Source organism: Rhinoraja longicauda, chromosome 3 (genome assembly GCF_053455715.1).
Source record: "Rhinoraja longicauda isolate Sanriku21f chromosome 3, sRhiLon1.1, whole genome shotgun sequence".
NCBI lineage: Eukaryota > Metazoa > Chordata > Chondrichthyes > Rajiformes > Arhynchobatidae > Rhinoraja > Rhinoraja longicauda.
In genome coordinates, this window is record NC_135955.1 from 96,565,281 (window position 1) to 96,579,616 (window position 14,336).

Here is a 14,336-nt window from a genome sequence, read left to right on the forward strand (position 1 = left end):
TAGCGGAGTCAGGGGGTATGGGGAGAAGGCAGGAACGGGGTACTGATTGAGAATGATCAGCCATGATCACATTGAATGGTGGTGCTGGCTCGAAGGGCCGAATGGCCTCCTCCTGCACCTATTGTCTATTGTCTATTGTCTATTGACAGATGTTGAGGTAGGAAGACATTTTCAAAGGTGATTTTCTTTTTTTGACACCTACAATACAAAAAGCAACCTGACCCATAAATTGCTTGGTGCCATCCTCTGCCCCACTGCTAGTCTCAAATGTTTACTCACCCCCCAATACCAACATCTGAATCTTAATTAAAGCATCACCTTTCCCTGGCACGTAGACACAAAATGCTGGAGTAACTCAGCGGGTCGGGCAGCATCTCGGGAGAGAAGGAATGGGTGACGTTTCGGGTCGAGACCCTTCTTCAGACTGATGTCAGGGGAGGGGGGCGGGACAAAGATAGGATGGAGTCGGAGGCAGGAAGACTAGTGGGAGAACTGGGAAGGGGGAGGGGATAGAGAGGGAAAGCAGGGGCTATCTGAAGTTAGAGAAGTCAATGTTCATACCGCTGGATTGTAAACAGCCCAAGCGAAATATGAGGTGGTGTTCCTCCAATTTGCGCTGGGCATCAGTATGGCACTGGAAGAGGCCCAGGACAGAAAGGTCAGACTGGGAGTGGGAGGGGGAGTTGAAGTGCTCAGCCACCGGGAGATCAGGTTGGTTAAGGCGGACTGAGCGAAGGCGTTGAGCGAAATGATCGCCGAGCCTGCGTTTGGTCTCGCCGATGTAGAGAAGTTGACATCTGGAACAGCGGATACAATAGATGAGGTTGGAGTTCCCTAGCAGGTATTGTACCATCACCAGAGCAATTCTGCCTGTTTATGTAGAAAAGATCCATCAGGGGGCAGCACTGCAACACAGCGCCAGAGACCCGGGTTCGATCCTGACTACGGGTGCTGTCTGTGCGGAGTTTGCACGTTCTCCCTGTGACCACTTGGGTTTTCTCCTTGTGCTTCCGGTTTCCTCCCACACTTCAAAGACCTACAGGTTTGTAGGTTAATTGGCTTCGGTAAAAAAAAATTGTAAATTGTCACGAGTATGTAGGATAGGTCTAGTGTACAGGATCGCTGGTCGGCGCGGACTCGGTGGGCCGAAAGGTCTGTTTCCGCGCTGTATGTCTCTAAAGTCTAAATTTTAAAAATGTACAGTGTGCATTTTGTTACCTTTTTTCGTGTTTTGGTAAGTTTAAATTCAGTTTCCGATTGAAGGGACTGTAGAAAATGTCATTTTGTGTGTTTTAAAAATACTCAAAGTAGCTCATAAATTTCCATGCAATTTGAACGCAGAGGTGATAACTTTTTTGCTGGCAGACACAGACACAGACACTGAACTTTGAGCCAATTAGTCGGAGGTGGATTAGTATTCATTTCAGGCTGGTTGCTGTCAGATATGATTTATCTCGAACAATCAAGTAAATGGCAACAAGACGCACACACAATATCATTAACTGGTGTGTAATACGGTTTACTTTTAACTGGACACGATTCCGACTTCATAAAAATCAAAGCCAAATTTAGTTTTAATTTTAGATTTAGAGATACAGCGCGGAAACAGGCCCTTCGGCCCACTGGGTCCGCGTCGCCCAGCGATCCCCGCACACTAACGCTATCCTACACACACAAGGGACAATTTTTACATTTGCCCAGCCAATTAACCTACAAACCTGCACGTCTTTGGAGTGTGGGAGGAAACCGAAGATCTCGGAGAAAACCCACGCAGGTCACGGGGAGAACGTACAAACTCCGTACAGACGGCGCCCGTAGTCGGGATCGAACCCGGGTCTCCGGCGCTGCATTCGCTGTAAGGCAGCAACTCTACCGCTGCGCCACCGTGCCGGGCAAAGTCCACACATGGCAGCAAGCAGCCAACTTCCACTGGATCAAGCCCCCCCCCCTTCATTCTTGGCAGCCCCCGCCCCTTCGTTCTCATCGGCCCCATCTCCACCAGGACCCCCCCCCCCCCCTTCATACTCAGTGACCCTCCTCCCCCCCACCCCTCCCCGGGATGCCCTCGGTAGTCCACCTTGCATGGTGGCCCCTGCCTGGTCCCCTTCCCTCTCGGCGGCCCCCATCACTCTCGGCGCCCCCCCCCCCCTTCACTCTCGGTGCCCCCCGCGGGTCCCCCTTCACTCTCGCTGCCCCCACGGGCCCCCCTTCACTCTCTGCAGCCCCCCCCTTCACTCTCGGTGCCCCCCACCGGTCCCCTTCACTCTCGGTGGTCCTCGCGGGTCCCCCTTCACTCTCAGTGCCCCCTGCGGGTCCCCCTTCACTCTCTGCAGCCCCCCCCTTCACTCTTGGTGCCCCCGCGGCCCCCCCTTCACTCTTGGTGGCCCCGAGGCCCCCCCTTCACTCTCGGTGCCCCCCCCCTTCACTCTCGGTGCCCCCCACCGGTCCCCTTCACTCTCAGTGCCCCCGCGGCCCCCCCTTCACTCTCGGTGCCCCCGCGGCCCCCCCTTCACTCTCGGTGCCCCCCTCCCTTCACTCTCAGTGCCCCTGCGGGACCCCCTTCACTCTCGGCAGCCTCCCCTTCACTCTCGGTGCCCCCGCGGCCCCCCCTTCACTCTCGGTGCCCCCCCCCTTCACTCTCAGTGCCCCCCACCAGTCCCCCTTCACTCTCGGTGCCCCCCCCCCCCCTTCACTCTCGGTGCCCCCCCCCTCCTTCACTCTCGGTGCCCCCCCCCCCCTCACTCTCGGTGCCCCCGCGGCCCCCCCTTCACTCTCGGTGCCCCCGCGGCCCCCCCTTCACTCTCGGTGCCCCCGCGGCCCCCCCTTCACTCTCGGTGCCCCCCCCCCCTTCACTCTCAGTGCCCCCCACCAGTCCCCCTTCACTCTCAGTGCCCCCCACCGGTCCCTCTTCACTCTTGGCGGCCCCTGCCAAGTTGCTCTGCCAGAACCGAATCAAGGGGAAAAAGGGGAGAAGGCAGGCACGGGCTATTGATTGTGGATGATCAGCCATGATCACAATGAATGGCGGCGCTGGCTCGAAGGGCCGAATGGCCTCCTCCTGCACCTATTTTCTATGTTTCTATGTAACCAAAGTACAAGAAACCACCTTGAGGGATTTGCCTATTGCTGACGACTGTGCATTCAATGCAAGCTCAGAAAAAGTGTGGTGGAGCGAAGCTTGGAGAGGTTTGCCAGGGCCTGTGCCAACTCTGGCCTCAGAGTTGGCACAGAGAGAAACAGAATTCATGCACCAACTTGTACCAACAACCCCACACACCGCCCATTGATGAGGATGTTTTGTTCCGAGACTCGCTGTGATGCGTCCCAATAAAATGCTTTCAATGCACAGAGGGGCATTAAAATCGTCTTTAAATGCGCAGAGGGTGGTGGGAGGCTGGAATAATGTCGCTGCCATAATGTCGCTGCAGGCAATCGCGATAGTGGCTTTTAAGAGACTTTTGGACAAGCACATGGATATTGTTGACTGTGGGTAAAGTAATCTCATCCAAAAGCATGCTTTTGGACAGCAATAAAGGCTGTTCTATTCTATGTGCAAGGAACAGAGGGACAAAATGTGTTGCGAAAGAACTGCAGATGCTGGTTTAAATCAAAGGTAAACACAAAATGCTGGTGTAACTCAGCGGGACAGGCAGCATCTCGGGAGAGAAGGAATGGGCCTACACTGTCCGGGCCTACACTGTCCGGGCCTACACTGTCCGGGCCTAAACTGCTCCCCGGGCCTACACTGCTCCCCGGGCCTACACTGCTCCCCGGGCCTACACCACTGTCCGGGCCTACACTGTCCGGGCCTACACTGTCCGGGCCTACACTGTCCGGGCCCACACATTGCTCCCCGGGCCTACACTGCTCCCCGGGCCTAAAACGTGACAAGGGTGGTCTCGTACGGGACAAACCAATTTAGCCCAAAATACGGGATGTCCCGGCTAATATGGGACAGTTGGCAACCCTACATGCAATGCACCTCTACTCTAATGGTTGAAATCCCCACAGAAAATATAGCATGGTTTATCAAAATATATTTTAATTTTCATGATGACTCTTGGGAATATGAAGATGAGGTTAAAGGGAATACAGGAGATATTGCAGAAGACTCTCGGAAGAATGGGAACAGAAGTTCTAGAGGGGAAAAGAGATTAAGGGCAGGGCCATTTGTGACCGATGTGAGAGGGGAGGTAAATACAGAAGTTAAAGTGTTGTACTTAAATGCGCGTAGTATAAAAAATAAAGTGGATGAGCTTGAGGCTCAATTAGTCATGTTGTAGGGATCACTGAGACATGGCTACAAGAGGACCAGGGCTGGGAACTGAATATTCAGGGGTACACAACGTATAGAAAAGACAGACAGGTGGGCAGAGGGGGTGGGGTTGCTCTGCTGGTAAGGAATGATATTCATTCCCTTGCAAGGGGTGACATAGAATCAGGAGATGTTGAATCAGTATGGATAGAAATGAGGAATTGTAAGGGTAAAAAGACCCTAATGGGAGTTATCTATAGGCCCCCAAACAGTAGCCTCGACATAGGGTGCAAGTTGAATCAGGAGAAAAAAATTGGCATGTCACAAATGTAATGCTACGGTGGTTATGGGAGATTTCAACATGCAGGTAGACTGGGAAAATCAGGTTGGAAATGTACCCCAGGAAAGAGAGTTTGTAGAGTGCCTTCGAGATGGATTCTTAGAACAGCTTGTACTGGAGCCTACCAGGGAGAAGGCAATTCTGGATTTAGTGTTGTGTAATGATCCTGATCTGATAAGGGGACTAGAGGTAAAAGAGCCATTAGGAGGCAGTGATCACAACATGATAAGTTTTACTCTGCAAATGGAAAGGCAGAAGGGAAAATCGGAAGTGTCGGTATTACAGTATAGCAAAGGGGATTACAGAGGCATGAGGCAGGAGCTGGCCAAAATTGACTGGAAGGAGGCCCTAGCAGGGAAGACGGTAGAGCAGCAATGGCAGGTATTCCTGGGAATAATGCAGAGGTTGCAGGATCAATTTATCCCAAAGAGGCGGAAAGACTCTAAGGGGAGTAAGAGACACCTGTGGCTGACAAGGGAAGTCAGGGACAGCATAAAAATTAAGGAGAGGAAGTATAACATGGCAAAGAAGAGTGGGAAGACAGCAACAAAAGTTAACTAAAAAGGCAATACGGGGAGAAAAGATGAGGTACGAGGGTAAACTAGCCAATAATATAAAGGAGGGTAGCAAAAGTTTTTTTAGGTACGTGAAGAGGAAAAAAATAGTCAAGGCAAATGTGGGTCCCTTGAAGACAGAAACAGGGGAATTTATTATGGGGAACAAAGAAATGGCAGACGAGTTAAACCGTTACTTTGGATCTGTCTTTACTGAGGAAGATACACACAATCTCCCAAATGTTCTAGGGGCCGGAGAACCTAGGGTGATGGAGGAACTGAAGGAAATCCACATTAGGCAGGAAATGGTTTTGGGTAGACTGATGGGACTGAAGGCTGATAAATCCCCAGGGCCTGATGGTCTGCATCCCAGGGTACTTAAGGAGGTGGCTCTAGAAATAGTGGAAGCATTGGAGATCATTTTTCAATGTTCTATAGATTCAAGATCAGTTCCTGTGGATTGGAGGATAGCAAATGTTATCCCACTTTTTAAGAAAGGAGGGAGAGAGAAAACGGGTAATTATAGACCAGTTAGTCTGACATCAGTGGTGGGGAAGATGCTGGAGTCAATTATAAAAGACAAAATTGCTGAGCATTTGGATAACAGTAACAGGATCATTCCGAGTCAGCATGGATTTACGAAGGGGAAATCATGCTTGACAAATCTACTGGAATTTTTTGAGGATGTAACTAGGAAAATTGACAGGGGAGAGTCAGTGGATGTGGTGTACCTCGACTTTCAGAAAGCCTTCAACAAGGTCCCACATAGGAGATTAGTGGGCAAAATTAGAGCACATGGTATTGGGGGTAGGGTACTGACATGGATAGAAAATTGGTTGACAGACAGAAAGCAAAGAGTGGGGATAAATGGGTCCCTTTCGGAATGGCAGGCAGTGACCAGTGGGGTACCGCAAGGTTCGGTGCTGGGACCCCAGCTATTTACGATATACATTAATGACTTAGATGAAGGGATTAAAAGTACCATTAGCAAATTTGCAGATGATACTAAGCTGGGGGGTAGTGTGAATTGTGAGGAAAATGCAATAAGGCTGCAGGGTGACTTGGACAGGTTGTGTGAGTGGGCGGATACATGGCAGATGCAGTTTAATGTAGATAAGTGTGAGGTTATTCACTTTGGAAGTAAGAATAGAAAGGCAGATTATTATCTGAATGGTGTCAAGTTAAGAAGAGGGGATGTTCAACGAGATCTGGGTGTCCTAGTGCATCAGTCACTGAAAGGAAGCATGCAGGTACAGCAGGCAGTGAAGAAAGCAAATGGAATGTTGGCCTTCGTAACAAGAGGAGTTGAGTATAGGAGCAAAGAGGTCCTTCTACAGTTGTACCGGGCCCTGGTGAGACCGCACCTGGAGTACTGTGTGCAGTTTTGGTCTCCAAATTTGAGGAAGGATATTCTTGCTATTGAGGGCGTGCAGCGTAGGTTCACTAGGTTAATTCCCGGAATGGCGGGACTGTCGTATGTTGAAAGGCTGGAGCAATTAGGCTTGTATACACTGGAATTTAGAAGGATGAGGGGGGATCTTATTGAAACATATAAGATAATTAGGGGATTGGACACATTAGAGGCAGGAAACATGTTCCCAATGTTGGGGGAGTCCAGAACAAGGGGCCACAGTTTAAGAATAAGGGGTAGGCCATTTAGAACGGAGATGAGGAAGAACTTTTTCAGTCAGAGAGTGGTGAAGGTGTGGAATTCTCTGCCTCAGAAGGCAGTGGAGGCCAGTTCGTTGGATGCTTTCAAGAGAGAGCTGGATAGAGCTCTTAAGGATAGCGGAGTGAGGGGGTATGGGGAGAAGGCAGGAACGGGGTACTGATTGAGAGTGATCAGCCATGATCGCATTGAATGGCGGTGCTGGCTCGAAGGGCTGAATGGCCTACTCCTGCACCTATTGTCTATTGTCTATTGATAATAACTGTGTTTGTTCAGTTCAGAGACACAGCATGGGAACAGGCCCATCAAAGCCGCGCTGACCATCGATCACCCATTCACACTGGTTTTATGTTATCCCACTTTCTCATCCACTTTATACATACCAGGGGCTATTTACAGAGGCCAATTAACCTACAAACGCATATGTTTATGTTCATAAATCATAGGAACAGAATTAGAACATTTGGCCGATCGAGTCTACTCCGCCATTCAATCATGGCTGAACTGTCTTTCCCTCCCAACCCCATTCTCCTGCCTTCTCCCCATAACCCCTGACACCCGCACTAATCAAGAATCTGTCTATCTCCAAGGTCTTCACAGCCTTCTGTGGCAATGAATTCCACAGATTCACCACCCTCTGACGAAAAAAATTCCTCCTCAACTCCTCTCTAAAGGTACGTCCTTTTATCCTGAGACGATGGACCTCTGGTCCTAGACTCTCCCACTAGTGGAAACATCCTCTCCACATCCACTCTATCTAGGCCTTCCACTATTCGGTAAGTTTCAATGAGGTCCTCCCCCTCATCCTTCCGAACTCCAGCGAGTACAGGCCCAGTGCCGACAAACGCTCATCATGCGTTAACCCACTCATTCCTGGGATCGTCCTCGTAAACCTCTTCTGGACCCTCTCCAACAGCTGCACATCCGTGCTCAGATATGGGGCCCAAAACTGCTCACAAGACACCAAATTCAGACTGACCAGTGTTCAGCATTACATCCCTTTCACTGAAACTCCCACCCATCCACAAAATCTGAAAGGAAGCATGCAGGTACAGCAGGCAGTGAAGAAAGCCAATGGAATGTTGGCCTTCATAACAAGAGGAGTTGAGTATAGGAGCAAAGAGGTCCTTCTGCAGTTGTACAGGGCCCTAGTGAGACCGCACCTGGAGTACTGTGTGCAGTTTTGGTCTCCAAATTTGAGGAAGGATATTCTTGCTATTGAGGGCGTGCAGCGTAGGTTCACTAGGTTAATTCCCGGAATGGCGGGACTGTCATACGTTGAAAGACTGGAGCGACTAGGCTTGTATAGGGGGGAGGGGGGGGAGGGGGGACGGGAGGGGAGGGGAGGGGGGAGAGGGGGGGGAGGGGGGGAGGGGGGAGGGTGGGAGGGGGGGAGGGGGGGGAGGGGGGAGGGGGGGGAGGGGGGGAGGGGGGGAGGGGGGAGCAAAAGCAGAGCTGCAGGATATTGAGGAGACATTGTCAGAGTGAGGTCCAGTGCAAATTGGAGGAACGGCACCTCATATTTCGCTTGGGCAGCTTACACCCCAGCGGTATGAACATTGACTTCTCTAACTTCAGGTAGAACCTGCTTTCCCTCTCTCTCCATCCCCTCCCCCTTCCCAGTTCTCCCACTAGTCCTCCTACACAATCTTCCAATTTCTTTGGCAGCTTTAGCATGCACTCACCAGAACTTGCATAACTGCTGAAATTCCCAGTTAATTTCTTTCGGTCTTGGATGGAGGTGTTCCCAAACATGGTGTGAACGCATCGCGGCCTGGTTTTGGAACAGCTCCATCAAAGACCGCAGGAAATTGCACAGAATTGTGGACGCAGCCCAGACCATCACGCAAACCAAACCTCCCTTCCATTGACTACATCTACACCTCACGCTGCCTCGGCAAGGCCAGCAGCACAATCAAGGACGAGTCTCACCCCGGTCACTCCCTCTTCTCCCCTCTCCCATCGGGCAAGAAGTACAGAAATGTGAAAACGCACACCTCCAGATTCAGGGACAGTTTCTTCCCAGCTGTTATCAGGCAACTGAACCGTCCCATCACCAACTAGAGAGTGGTCCTGACCTACCGTCTAACTCACTGGAGACCCTCGGACTATCTTTAATCCTACTTTACCTTGCACTGAGCATTATTCCCTTTATCGTGTATCTGTACACTGCGGACGGCTTGATTGTCATCAATAGACAATAGACAATAGGTGCAGGAGGAGGCCATTCGGCCCTTCGAGCCAGCACCGCCATTCAATGTGATCATGGCTGATCATTCTCAATCAGTACCCCGTTCCTGCCTTCTCCCCATACCCCCTGACTCCGCTATCCTTAAGAGCTCTATCCAGCTCTCTCTTGAATGCATTCAGAGAATCGGCCTCCACTGCCTTCTGAGGGGGAGAATTCCACAGATTCACAACTCTCTGACTGAAAAAGTCTTTCCTCATCTCAGTTCTAAATGGCCTCGTGTGTAGATTTTCCACTGAATGGTTAGCAGGCAACAAAAGCTTTTCGATGCACCTCAGTACACGTGACAATAAACGAAACTAAAAAAAAAAAAACAGATTACTGACTTTTCTCCAGGAACTGATTGGCAAAAACCTTTGGCTTTTGTTATAAGATGTAATGACGAATGTGATATTTTCGCATTAAAAAAAAAGCTTCATAATAATGTGAGAAATCGGCTGGGGCTGCACTCTTCAAACACAAAATCACAGGTTTTTCTAACAGTGGCTGATTAAGTATTTTCATAAATATTATTTACGGTCAGGTCAGCATAAATGTAAAATAGTACCAGAAAATTGGAAAGGGTTATTGACTAGAGAAAATATACCCTCAGCAAATTGGAAGTCTTGCCAATTAGAGCAGGTTGTTTTGGGAGCCAACTGAATTATGCGGCACGGTGGCGCAGTGGTAGAGTTGCTGCCTCACAGCGCCAGAGACCCGTGTTCGATCCCGACTACGGGTACTGTCTGTACGGAGTTTGTACGTTCTCCCTGTGACCGCGTGGGTTTTCTCCGGGTGCTCCGGTTTCCTCCCTCACTCCAAAGGCGCACAGGTTTGTTTCCAAATACACAGGACAAGATGTTAGATATCCAAAGTGCCAAATGTCAACTTGCTCCCGGTGGTGATTGGAGGCTTATGCACTCACCTACGCTCCTCCGATGTTGAGAAAGGCTAGGCAGACATGTCATTGGGGCACCTACTTTCATCGACGTTTCGCTGATTGGACCCACGACGTCTCCAGTAGGCTCAGCAGTGCATTCTGGCGTCCCAGAACCACCCCCCTCTGCATCTGCCTAGCCGGCTTATTTGGGAGACCAGATTGGGTCTTTCCTCTTCAGCCAGAGCCACTGGCTACTCCGCTCTGCCACCTGTGATGTTTCCTTGATAGCCTGGCGTAGGGCTTGTCCGCTGATCCCCAGGTCCTTCTTCAGTCTTACGGTAGAAGTTGCCACAAATCCTCGACATCCAACTTCTACCGGGCAGATCTTTGCTCTCCAGCCCCGCTGTTCTGCCTCCGCTGCAAGCTCTGTTTCCTTCTATCGAAGGCTTCCTGCACAGCATCCTCCCAAGGGACTGTGAGCTCCACAAAATACACCATGCGCTGAGAGTTGGACCAGAGGACAAGATCAGGCCTCTTGGTGATGGCTATCTCTGGTGGAACTGTAAGCCGCTGGTCCACATCCACCAGCATCTGCCAAACCCGGGCTGCCTCCAGCTGTCCAAACCTGGTCCTTGGTGGAATTTTCCGTTGCTTTTGGTTTAATTGGCTTCGGTAAAAACTGTAAATTGTCCCTAGTGTGTGTAGGACAGTGTTAGTGTGTGGGGATCGCTGGCCGGTGTGGACTCTGGGCTGAAAAGCCTGTTTCTTCGCTGTATCTCTAAAGTCCAAAGTGGAGTCTCACCAAAACTATGAAGGAAATAAGAAGCTCAAAGCCTTGTGTGTTCTGCACAAGCTCGAACCCAGTCAGGCCAGGTTTATTTGCTAAAATGAGTTTAGTTTAGAGATACAGCGCGGAAACAGGCCCTTCGGCCCACCGGGTCTGCACCAACCAGTGATCCCTGCGCATTAACACTATCCTACACCCACCAGGGACAATTTTTACATTTCCCAAGCCAATTAACCTACAAACCTGTACGTCTTTGGAGTGTGGGAGGAAACCGAAGATCTCGGAGAAAACCCACGCAGGTCACGGGGAGAACGAACAAACTCCGTACAGACGGCACCCGTAGTCGGGATCGAACCCGGGTCTCCGGCGCTGCATTCGCTGTAAGGCAGCAACTCTACCGCTGCGCCACCGTGCCGACCGCTAGCACTAGATACAGTGGAGATAATTTACAGTGAGATTCACTTGGTTTTAAATGTGCTCATTCACTTAATTCAAACAAAAATCATCCATTTCGGTGTTCGGGACAGTACTAACCCAGTAGCCAATCAACCTGCCGACCGACACGTCCTTGAGACGCACGAGGAACCCAAAGCATCCGGTGGAATCCCATGTCATCCCAGGGAGAACACGAACACTCCACACAGGCAGTACCAGAGGCCATTTAGAACTGAGACGAGGAAAAACTTTTTCAGTCAGAGAGTTGTGAATCTGTGGAATTCTCTGCCTCAGAAGGCAGTGGAGGCCAATTCTCTGAATGCATTCAAGAGAGAGCTGGACAGAGCTCTTAAGGATAGCGGAGTCAGGGGGTATGGGGAGAAGGCAGGAACGGGGTACTGATTGAGAATGATCAGCCATGATCACATTGAATGGCGGTGCTGGCTCGAAGGGCCGAATGGCCTCCTCCTGCACCTATTGTCTATTGTCTATTGCCAGAAATGAACCCAGATCGCTGGTGCTATGAAGCAGTGGCTCTACCAGATGCACCACCCGTTCCATGTTCTCGTTGTGTTTTTATGTATGAAATCATTGACACAAGGAACCCCAGATGCTGTTTTACAAAAATAGTCACAAAGTGCTGGTGTAACTCATTGGGTCAGACAACATCTCTGGAGAACATGGATAGGACAAGACTCTTCTCCTGTCTCCAACATACCTTCCTGTCCAAAGTGCAGTTTTGTTTATTGTCACGTGTACCGAGGTACAGTGAAAAGCTTTTGTTGCGTGCTATCCAGTCACCAGAAAGACTGTACACGATTACAATCGATCCATTTACAGTGTATATATACATGATCAAGGGAATAACGTTTAGTGCAAGGTAAAGCCAGCAAAGTCCGATCAAGGATAGTCCGAGGGTCACCAATGAGGTAGACAGTAGTTCAGCACTGCTAAACTAGGATGGTTCAGTTGCCTGATAACAGCCGGGAAGAAACTGTCCCTGAATCTGGAGGTGCGCGTTTTCACACTTCTGTACCTTTTGCCTGATGGGAGAGGGGGAGAAGAGAGAGTGGCCGGGGTGAGACTGGTCCTTGATTATGCTGCTGGCCTTGCCGAGGCAGCGTGAGGTGTAGGTGGAGTCAATGGAAGGGAGGTTGGTTTGTGTGATGGTCTGGGCTGCCTCCACAATTCGCTGCAATTCCTGCCGGTCTTGGATGGAGCTGTTCCCAAACCATGTTGTGATGCATCCCGATAAAAATGCTTTCCACGGCGCATCTGTTGAAGTTGGTGAGAGTTGTTGGGGACACGCCGAACTTCCTCAGCCTTCTGAGGAAGTCGAGGCATTGGTGTGCTTTCTTGGTCATTGCTTCTATATGGGTGGTCCAGGAGAAGTTGTTGGTGATGTTGACTCCTCGGAATTAGAGTGTTTTCAACCATCTCGACTTCGGCGCCCGCGGGCAATGCAGACTGGGGCGTGTGTACCGCTACATTTCCTGAAGTCCATCGCCATCTCCTTTGTCTTGCTGACGTTGAGAGAAAGGTTGTTGTCTCGTCACCAGGACACGAGGTTCTCAATCTCCTTCCTGTTCTCCGTCTCATCATTATTTGATACCGGGCCCACAGCGGTGGCGAATTTGAAAATTGAATTAGACGCGTACGTGTGTCTGCACAATAGTGGGTGTACAAGGAGTAAAGAAGGGGGCTGAGAACGAATCGTCGCGGGGCAAAAGTGCTGGGGATTATTGTGGAGGATGATTTGTCCCCCATCCTCACTGTGTGCAGTTTTGGTCTCCAAATTTGAGGAAGGATATTCTTGCTATTGAGGGCGTGCAGCGTAGGTTCACTAGGTTAATTCCCGGAATGGCGGAACTATCATGTGTTGAAAGACTGGAGCGACTAGGCTTGTATACACTGGAATTTAGAAGGATGAGAGGAGATCTTATCGAAACGTATAAGATTATTAAGGGGTTGGACACGTTAGAGGCAGGAAACATGTTCCCAATATTGGGGGAGTCCAGAACAAGGGGCCGCAGTTTAAGAATAAGGGGTAGGCCATTTAGAACTGAGAAGAGGAAAAACTTTTTCAGTCAGAGAGTTGTGAATCTGTGGAATTCTCTGCCTCAGAAGGCAGTGGAGGCCAATTCTCTGAATGCATTCAAGAGAGAGCTGGATAGAGCTCTTAAGGATAGCGGAGTCAGGGGGTGTGGGGAGAAGGCAGGAACGGGGTACTGATTGAGAATGATCAGCCATGATCACATTGAATGGCGGTGCTGGCTCAAAGGGCCGAATGGCCTCCTCCTGCACCTATTGTCTATTGATTGGGGTCTAGTCCGTTGGTCGGGAAGTCGAGGATCCAGTTGCAGGGATGAGTGCTAGCTCCAAGTCCCACGCGTTTGGTGATGAGCTCGGATGGGATAATGGTATTAAAGGCCTCTGAAGAGGTGCCTGTCGTCTCCAGGTGTTCCAGGGATGAGTGTGAGGCCGGGGCGATGGCATCGTCCGTGGAGCTGTTGTGGTGGTGGGTGAACTGCAGTGGACTGTATTTAATGTGTTCCATAACCGGCCTCTCAAAACATTTCGTGATGGTGGATGTCAAGGCCGCTGGACGGTAGTCATTGAGGCACGAGGTCTTGCTTTTCTTTGGTGTGGGGGACGATGGCAATAGACAATAGACAATAGGTGCAGGAGGAAGCCATTCGGCCCTTCGAGCCAGCAAAGCCATTCAATGTGATCATGGCTGATCATTCTCAATCAGTACCCCGTTCCTGCCTTCTCCCCATACCCCCTGACTCCGCTATCCTTAAGAGCTCTATCCAGCTCTCTCTTGAATGCATTCAGAGAATTGGCCTCCACTGCCTTCTGAGGCAGAGAATTCCACAGATTCACAACTCTCTGACTGAAAAAGTTTTTCCTCATCTCAGTTCTAAATGGCCTACCCCTTATTCTTAAACTGTGGCCCCTTGTTCTGGACTCTATTGTCTATTGACTCCCCCAACATTGGGAACATGTTTCCTGCCTCTAACGTGTCCAACCCCCTAATAATCTTATACGTTTCGATAAGATCTCCTCTCATCCTTCTAAATTCCAGTGTATACAAAGCCTAGTCGCTCCAGTTTTTCAACATATGATAGTCCCGCCATTCCGGGAATTAACCTAGTAAACCTACGCTGCACGCCCTCAATAGCAAGA

The 14,336-nt window shown here is 50.2% G+C and overlaps 1 protein-coding gene across 3 annotated transcripts in view; it reads right to left on the bottom strand.

Moving 5' to 3' along the window:
- Positions 1–14,336, bottom strand: part of LOC144592200 (sorbin and SH3 domain-containing protein 2-like) — a 369,491-nt gene that overhangs the window by 313,265 nt on the left and 41,890 nt on the right. The window lies entirely within an intron of this gene.